This window comes from Bison bison, unplaced genomic scaffold (genome assembly GCF_000754665.1).
Source record: "Bison bison bison isolate TAMUID 2011002044 unplaced genomic scaffold, Bison_UMD1.0 scf7180017864133, whole genome shotgun sequence".
In the NCBI taxonomy this organism is placed as follows: domain Eukaryota; kingdom Metazoa; phylum Chordata; class Mammalia; order Artiodactyla; family Bovidae; genus Bison; species Bison bison.
In genome coordinates, this window is record NW_011494705.1 from 890785 (window position 1) to 900398 (window position 9614).

General features: G+C 41.8%; 1 protein-coding gene across 2 annotated transcripts in view; it reads right to left on the bottom strand.

Moving 5' to 3' along the window:
• Positions 1-1462, bottom strand: part of MRPL42 (mitochondrial ribosomal protein L42) — a 30942-nt gene extending 29480 nt beyond the window's left edge. The window contains exons 1-2 of one of the 2 annotated variants that reach the window (XM_010839698.1): positions 1375-1462; positions 564-638 (exon numbers count right to left, since the gene is read on the bottom strand). The gene's annotated coding sequence lies outside the window, so the exon portion shown is untranslated. The remainder of the gene's footprint in view (positions 1-563; positions 639-1374) is intronic. The other variant, XM_010839699.1, reaches the window with a different exon arrangement.
• Positions 1463-9614: the final 8152 nt, after the last annotated feature.

Genomic DNA, 9614 nt, shown 5'->3' on the forward strand with positions numbered 1-9614 from the left:
ACACTGAACAGCACAAAATAAGATCACTACCTAAAACCATAGACACTAACGCAAAACTTTTTAAACAACTTTCCGCTTCCAGGCAATATAGGACAAAGAGCAACACCATCAGATGTTATAGTTATTTCCATTCAATGAGTGCACAGCCAATGTGTAATTACTCTTAGAAACAGTCAGTCACACATGCTACACAGAGCATTCTCCTTTCATAAAGCTAATGTGTCAGTGTACAACTTCCCAGGTACCAAAGACAAGATCTTATTACATCTCTTACAATGGTATTGTTTCTGATTAAATGAAATATTAAACAAGATGACCCAGCCGTGGCTTATTAAATATTGACTTAGAGAAACACACATAAACATCCTATCCTAAAGCCCCGAATAAAATTTCGCCCTCTTATATATGTATGAGATTTCTAGCTTTCCAAGGTGCTTTCACTACCATTCATCTTACTCTCATATTAATCATGGGAAGTATCTTTATTTTGATTCATGAATTAATTAAAGTACAAAATTTAAATAACTTGCTTCCAAGAGCTTCAGAGTCAATCATTTACAAACCGGGAAAGTTTGGGCGAGTCATTAAGCAATCCTCCCTGTCCCTTCCACGGTAAAACGCGGGGAAACAACTCCAGGCTGCTGTGAATAAATGACATACATCATTCGTTTGCAACTGACTATTCGATGACTATTCCCCACACCCCCATCCCTGCACAGTGATAACACCGTACTTTATCAATCTTAGTTGCTAAACTATGCAGATGACTCCTTGCACGGTCAGTACATTAGCACTGACATCCCTGAGTTCCTTTCTACAGTTTACAACCCATTTTCCTATACATTATATGCTCTTTCACAAGTGTAGAAGTTAGGCATCTCCACTTAAAAAACTAAGAACCTAGGCTCAGAGAAGTCAAATGGTTTGTCCGCCCACTTTACCGCTGCTTAATAGGTGGTATGGAGGAAACGCAAACCCCTATCTTGTAACTACGAACTGAGGAACAGAACGTTTTAAACGACATTCTCTCTGAAACCCAGGGATCAGATTATTCACCTCAAAGAGAATTCAGAGGGTATATCCCTTGGCTTGGAATTCAACTCTGAAGAATACAGGGTTGCGGGGAGCCTGAGAGGGGCTGAGGTTTGAGAAATAGGCTATCAGAACTAGCACCTTTCACCTGGAGCGTAGCTCCCACAGGAAGCGAGAGGACACACGCCAGCCCTTCTGCAAGACAGACTGAGTCTGGTAATGCCAGAGGCTTTATCCTGCCGTAGGATAGGACATAGGAGACCTCAACACTTGCCAATAAGCCTCTGGGCCCGCCGAGCTTCTAGGGACCCCTAGACGGGAAAAGGACAGGGCAGCAGTTACCTGAACTGCTGCTCACCGCGAAGCCGCCATCTTGCCTCAGTCCCGGCTCTAGACGGCACAACTCCACGCGCCTTCCTGGCCCGCGGGGCACTCTGGGAAATGTAGTCTCCGCCGGAAGGAGCCCATAGTGCCGGGGTTGGGGGTGCGCGACGACGGCGGGTGTGGAGCGGGGATTCATCCAGCCTGCTCCCGGGTTTAGTTGCAGCAGTTCGCCAGCAAGTTTACTAGCACTATCTCCAAAAACAAATTCACTGTTCCCCAGTCATATCCTTAAGAAAGTAACAAACACTGTCTTTTTTAAGTTTATACCAATAATCGGAGCAACTTGAGATCCATCCTCGGATGAATTAGGTTTCCTACGGAAAGAGACATTTCAGAGAAGCATTGAAGGAGTAGTGGCGTTGGATTTAATGTTTGACATGGGGAAGCGGGGCAACCCTTCAACCTAAAAGCCCAGCATTATGTTTTGAGAACGGTGCTGGTTATTTATTATGAGAGGAAGACGTGCAGAATCCTGAACCTTGCCTTGTATCTTAGAGGGAAGAAAAGGCCACGCTATAATGTCTTTCCGGACTATGCTGTAGGGGAAGACAGGGAGGAGAAACAGATTGGAAGGAACGATCAATGGACTCGTCAAACATTCACTGTGCAGAGCTGAAGAGAGACGAATCAAAGACGATTCCACAGGACACGTCTCAATGGCTGTGAGCCGAGTGGGAACCACTGACCAACAGGGAGGCTCAGGGGGGCGAAGAAAGGTTCACAAAGCTGAGACCAGAAAAGAAACCAGCCATGGGCCTGTGCACATAAGGAGTGAGTGTAGAAAAAAAAAAGAAAAGTACCCAGAACCTAGCCAGGAAATTCCAACGTTTAGCGGTCCCGTGGAGGAGGACAGCCAGCAAGGGCCTCTCAGAAGCAGCTGGAGAGAGGCAGTGTGAAAACCAATACTACACAGTCTGAGAGTGTGTCAGGAAGAGTTTCATAAATGTAGAGTTCAGTGTCAGCAGTTTTAAAACTAATTTCCAACATGCTAACATTTTGATGTGTAATCTTGCACTTTTTGTCTTTTTGTGTATCTGTACTATGATAGTAGCTAACAGTTATCAGACACATTATGTGTACTGTTTTAAAATCCTGTGGCCAGTAATGGAGCTGAGACATGAACCTGCCAGCCTGATTCTTCTTCAGTCTCCCTCTCTTTCACACAAACACATTATGTTTAGTTTTTCTTTTATTACTGTTAATATATTCATACATATATCAATAAACACACATACATGCACCCTAGACTATCTTTTCTAATATACCTTTATTCCACTTACCTGTGTATCATGAAAATCTTTCCTACAAACACCTTAAATATTGTCACTTTCAAACTGCAAGCCTCCTGGAAATCATCAGGACTTATTTAGATGATCAGAGATTCTCATAGTATAAAGTTTTTTCATTATTAGTTGCTTTTATGCAACTCCTAAATTTTAAATTTATTCTACTGCACTCATTCATTCTACAAATATTTATTGAGCACTTATTAGATGTACCAAACACCTGAATAACAGTCTATGTATTTAGAGATTTCACATCAAGTGGGAACTGCAGAAAGTAAATGTATAATTGTATAAGTAATTTATTATCATTGTCTTGAGTGCCTTGGAAAAAATGCTGTGAAACATATAACTATTGGTTATGAGCATATTAAATTACATATGTTTAATAGCATTGATAAATGATCCCACCAGAAACCATAAGAAATTTACACCCAAAACTGTTAAGTTCTTTCTCCCTTTCCTCCATATTAATAGAACCCCTAATCTTTGACTGAGTATACATCTATTCTGAATTTTAAAATCTACATTTCCCAGCCTCCCTTTCAAACATAGGAGTGGTCATGTGACTTAAGTGCTGGCCAATGAGATATATGGACCGAACAGAAGCAGAAGATATTAAGAGGTAGCAAGGATACACAGAAGAACGATACAAAAAAGATCTTCATGACCCAGACAACCATGATGGTGTGATCACTCACCTACAGCCAGACATCCTGGAGTGCACGGTCAAGTGGGCCGTAGGAAGGAAGCATCACTATGTATCAACAAGGCTAATGGAGGTTATGGAATTCCAGCTGAGCTATTTCAAATCCTAAAAGATGATGCTGTTGAAGTGCTGCACTCAATATGCCAGAAAATTTGAAAAATTCGGCAGTGGCCACAGGACTGGAAAATGTCAATTTTCACTCCAACCCCAAAGAAAGGCAATGCCTAACAATGTTCAAACTACCATAGAATTGCACTCATTTCAAATGCTTACCAGGTAATGTTCAAAATCCTTCAAGCTAGTCTTCAACAGTACATGAACTGAAACCTTCCAGATGTACAAGTTGGATTTAGAAAAGGCAGACAAACCAGAGGTCAAGTTGCCAAAATCCATTGCATCATTGAAAAGCAAGAGAATTCCAGAAAAACATCTACTTCATTGGCTATAATCTTTGACTGTGGCTCACAACAAACTGGAAAATTCTTCAAGAGATGGGAATACCAGACCACCTGACCTGCCTCCTGAGACATATGTACACAGGTCAAGAAGCAACAGTTAGAACTGGACATGGAACAACAGACTGGTTCCAAATTGGGAAAGGAGTACATCAAGGCTGTGTATTATCACCCTGCTTATTTGATTTATATGCAGAGTACATCATGAGAAATGTCCATCTGGATGAAGCACAAGCTGGAACCAAGATTTCTGGGAGAAATATCAATAACCTCAGATATGCAGATGACACCACCCTTGTGGCAGAAAGTGAAGAAGAACTAAAGAACCTCTTGAAGAAAGTGAAAGAGGAGAGTGAAACAGCTGGCTTAAACTCAACATTCAAAAATCTAAGATCATGGCATCTGGTCCCATCACTTCATGGCAAATAGATGCGGAAACAATGTAAACAGTGACAGACTTTATTTTTTGGGGCTCCAAAATCACTGTGCATGGTGACTGCAGCTAGGGAATTAAAAGACGCTTGCTCCTTAGAAGAAAAGCTATGACAAACCTAGACAGCATATTGAAAAGCAGAGGCATTACTTTGCTGACAAAGGTCTGTCTAGCCAAAGCTATGGTTTTTCCAGTAGTCATGTATGGATGTGAGAGTTGGACCATAAAGAAGGCTCAGCACCAGAGAACTGATGCTTTCAAACTGTGGTGTCGGAGAAGACTCTTGGGAGTTCCCTGGACTGCAAGAAGATCAAACCAGTCAACCCTAAAGGAAATCAGTCCTGAATATTCAGTGGAAAGACTGATGCTGAAGCTGAAACTCCAGTACTTTGGCCACCTGATGCTAAGAGCTGACTCACTGGAAAAAACCCTGATGCCAGGAAAGATTGAGGGCAGGAGGAGAAGGGGTCGACAGAGGATGAGATAGTTGTATGGCATCACTGGCTCAATGAACATGAGTTTGAGCAAGCTCCGGAGATGGTGAAGGACAGGGAAACCTGACATGCTGCAGTCTGTGGGGTCGAAAAGAGTCGAACACATGAGCAACTGAACAATAACAATGAGATGTAAGCAAATGTGCCTTTGCTGCTGCTGCTGCTGCTAAGTCGCTTCAGTCGTGTCTGACTCTGTGTGACCCCAGAGACGGCAGCCCACCAGGGTCCCCCATCCCTGGGATTCTCCAGGCAAGAACACTGGAGTGGGTTGCCATTTCCTTTGGGTCTTCCCAAATGCTTTGCAAAGTACCTGACACATAGTAAAGCACTCAATCAGTACTAGCAATAATTTTACCTTGTAGGTGGTTAATAAATACTTGTGTAATAAATTTTTATGAATACCTTACCCAAAGAGATTACCTACTTCTTAGACATTGAAATGTAATCCTTCCCTTTTGACTGTCAGGAATAATCCAATGAATGCAATTAAAATTTAGAAAATGACTTCGTCTAAAATGGAAAATAATGATTTCTAGCTTTAAGTTGGTATATCACTTAGTCTCAGAAGAAAGCAAATGACATACTCAGCTGGTATCATTCTGAGCAGTTTATTTACAGAGGAATTCTTTAAGGAGGTATCAGTGGAATCACTCGAAGCAGTAGTAGTATAACCTGGGCTTGGTACTATTGGCTGTTCCTTCCAGATCAGAAGGAATAAACAGGGGGAGCAGTTCCTAGACTCCAGGAGAGAATCCTGTAGTTGGCTACCTGGAGGAGAGTTTGTCAGCTGTTGAAGGGCATCGCCAGCCTGATGTGACCTTGCCAGGAACAATCCAGGGTAATAATTACTCTGACTTCTCTATCCTTTCCCTCTCCAATCTCCTGCAAGGGCTTGTCACTGGCCCAAACCAAACAGAAACCAGAGATGAAAGAACCCCCTCCATGCAGCGTTGTCTAATCAGGTTAACTTCCAGGAGAAGACAGTGGATGAGGGGGAAGAGTGGATTTGGAAAAGTGAAAGGGAAGTTCTTGGCACCATGTCAGAGTAAGTGTCCTTGGCATGTTTTTGGTGCTCTGACTGTAAAGCCAGAGATTGGTAATCCAATTTAATGTTATTTAAATATAAACAGTATGATCCTCCAGTTTTAATGGAATAGGAGAAGAATTCTGGATAGCTTTGAGCAGTAATACTGTCATTGAATATGTTGATAAATCAAATAGTGAAATCAAATAAGTGAAACAACTTGGGTAGGAGATTGGAGGCTCACATCACACTGATAAATTAGGTAATAGGTGTAACATGAATTCAGGTAACACTCCATTTGGAGGGTATGGGTGGCAACCATAAGAGGGGGCTCTGCTTCTCCTTCCAGGTCGTGTGGAAGAAGATCCTGGAAGACTGCACTTCCAGACCTCACCCTCACAATCAGCCTAGAAGACATCTCAAATTGCTTGTGTAGGTTACCCCAAGGTACTTGGGGGTTACTTGTTTCCTTCAGTTTTTGAGTGACTTTTAGCTCCTCAGAGAATTTGGAACGAAGTGTAGAAACGACATAAATCAAACACACCTATGGACTTCCCTGGTGGTACCATGGATAGGAAGCTGCCTGCCAATGCAGGGGACAAGGGTTCGATCCCTGGTCCGGGAGGATCCCACATGCCACTGAGCAACTAAACCCGAGCACCACAGGGTCTGAGCTTGCATGCCCTAGAGCCTGTGTTCCACAAGAGGAGTCATTGCAATGAGAAGCCTGTGCACCACAACGGAAAGGAGTACCCGCTCATTGCATCTAGAAAAAGCCCATGAAACGAAGACCTAGCACAACCAAAAATAAATAATTAAATGAATGAATCAAACCCACCGTGTAGTTTATTTTCCAGTTAGGGTTGAGAACATAATACATTCACAAACAAGTATCTTCTGTGTTTATATTGAAGTATTTAGAATATATAAGAGAATTTGGACTATTAAATTTGCTTTGTGGCCTGATAAATTAGCTTTGATTCTAATTTTTAAAAACTTTTTATTACAGAAAATTTCAAACACATACAAAATTAGAAATAGAAGTATAACAAACCACCACACACCCCTCATTTGGCTTCAACAGTTATCAGCTCATGGGCAATTTTGTTTCATCTATGCTCCCACCATGTACTTTTCCCTACATTATTTTGAAGCAAATCTCAAGTAGCCTATTATTTCATCTATAAATATCTCAGTGCATCTGTTTACTAAGTCACTTCAGCTGTGTCCCACTCTTTGTGACCCTATGGACTGTAGCCTGCCAGGCTCCTCTGTCCATGAGATTCTCCAGGCAAGAACACTGGAGTGGATTGCCATGCCCTCCTCCAGGGGATCTTCCCTACCTCCAGGGATCGAACCCACATCTCTTCTGTCTCCTGCATTGGCAGGTGGGTTCAACATGCAACTTTCCAAATGGTTCATGAATGTCATATTTTCTATTGAGTTTGCTTGTTTGATCAGATCCAAATTAGATCCACACTTTTCAATTGCTTAATATCAGGTTTTAAGTCCCTTGCATTTAAGAGTTCCTTCCCCATTTGTCTTTCTCTTTTTTCCTTGCACTTCTCTGGTAAAGAAACAAAGTGTTTGTCTGGTAGAGATTCCCACAATCTGGGTTTTGGTGAGTACATCTTGGAGCAAACTTTAACATGTTTCCAAGTCTCTTGTGTTTTCTGTAAATTGTGATTCCAATTTGAACTTTTCATTAGGTGACTGATCTAGGCTTATGATTCTATGTTGAAAAGTGTGAAATAATTATATTGTTTGGAAGCAGTGTTAGAATACTTAATAGATGATTCACTGTATTTAAATTGTTTTTAATTTATAAGAATTATTTAGATGTTTGGGAATGTTTACCTATCCGAAAATTGAAGGGCTGCACAAGAAAATTGAGTATGTTAAATTTACAGGTGCAACTTAAAAGTTCAAATGTAGGTATTTAATTTTCTTTTATGGAAAGTTTCCTTAAAAGAGTTTTATTTTAGTTGCTAGTCTAATAAGCAGAATAATATTTGTAAATTGAACTTAAGGAAAAACTAGACTTTACTCTCATTTCAGTAAACTGAATGTTAATTAAAACAATGCTACTTAAACTAATCTATGGATAATCTCCTTGTGCAGTAAAGCTACCTCAAAAACACCAAAAATGCTCTTATTGGTATAAAGATGTTTTTGTCCTCTACTTTCCAAAATTATACTCAAACAACAAAACAGAGGTGAATGGCAAGAGATGCAAGAATGGCACCTGATTGAGCAGACCAAGTCTCAAACAATTGGTGTCACCACCTATTCAGGAAGAGGGGGTGAGGAAAGGGCTGAACGCTGATAATATTTGAAAGTCAGTATAAGGTGCAATTAGATCCAAGTCTCCCATACACATCAGCCCACCCTGGTCAGAAATGGGCATCTGAATCTGAGAAGCTCTGGACTCAGGAGCACCACACGCGGAGGAGGGCATGGGAGAAGCGCCCAACAAGAAACTGGTGAGTGAGTGCCCAGGTTCCCGTCCTTGTGCAGCTCCGGAATGTCAGCACCCTTTGTATTTTGAGCCTGGTCTGCAGCCTTCCCTGTGACCGTATGAACCACCAGATGTCCTCCCAATAAATTCCTTATCTGTTAGTTGGAGTCAGTTTCTATGCCTGCACCCAGAAACCCTGGGCATGTGGGATCTTAGTGCCCCAACCAGGGATTGAACACGCACCATCTCAGTGGAAGCACAGAGGCTTAACCACTGGCCCGCCAGGCAAGTCCTCTATCTTGCTCATAAAAAAAAAAAAAACAACAAAAAACAGTTCCTAGGGTGGACCTAATACGTCGTAATAGGTAGAGAATGAAGGAAAGCAGGAAGAGGTGATACGTGCTGCTAGACACATAGCAAGTAAGAACATGGGTGGGTAAAAAGGCAACATGACATCAGTGACAAGGCAACAAGGTGTGAAAATGATAGAGAGAACACAGGTATGATGGATCACGGGATTTTCAGAGCGATGATGAGATCGTCCCGACTGTGGGCTGAGGTTGCCTTTGGGAAGCCGAGATAGAAAGCAAGCAGGAGGTTAAGAAAATGTCAGTTGGTTTTGTGATTAGAAGGTAACAGGAGTAAGTTTTCTAATTGGTGAATTTAAAATAAAGAACTGGGTCCTCTCAGCTGTCTCTTTCCCGCTTCTCTTTCTCTACCTCCCTCCTTTTCCCCTCTGGTTTTCCTTTCTCCTTCTCTCTTTCTTCCTCCTTTCTTTCTCTTCTTCCTTTCTTTCCCCCCAGCCTGTCTTCTGTTCTTATGCCTGCCCATCTCCTCTGCCTTGGTTTAAGGGGCCTGCAGTTGCCTGACGGTACTAAACAATTGGGTGGCTACGCCCGCAAGTGGGAAGCAGGTTGGGGAACTATTAATAAGCTCAAAGTACTGCAGACTTAGAGTTGTTTTCTTCCATTAACTTTACTAGTAATGAAGGCAATGTTTTGGTCTCCATCTCTTTCAACGGGTTATAATTTCAGGAACCTAAGTTAGGTTTTATTTATTGGCTTCCTCAAAACCCAACAATCTGGAATACTGAACACCTGGACCACCTTAAAACCCCAACAATCTGGAATATCTAACACTTGAACCAAGTGACTTAGAACAGATAAGAGGAAAGATATGGGTATTGGACCAAAAGGAATTAGAAAAACAGAAGTATAAATCAAGGTTGGTCTTATAACTGTTTTGCTTTCTGGAGCAGATCAGATAATACTGGACAGCTTTGGACCTCTCAGTGGTATCCAGGGAGCTTGTTAAAATCACAGGCGCCTGTGACTTGCACTCA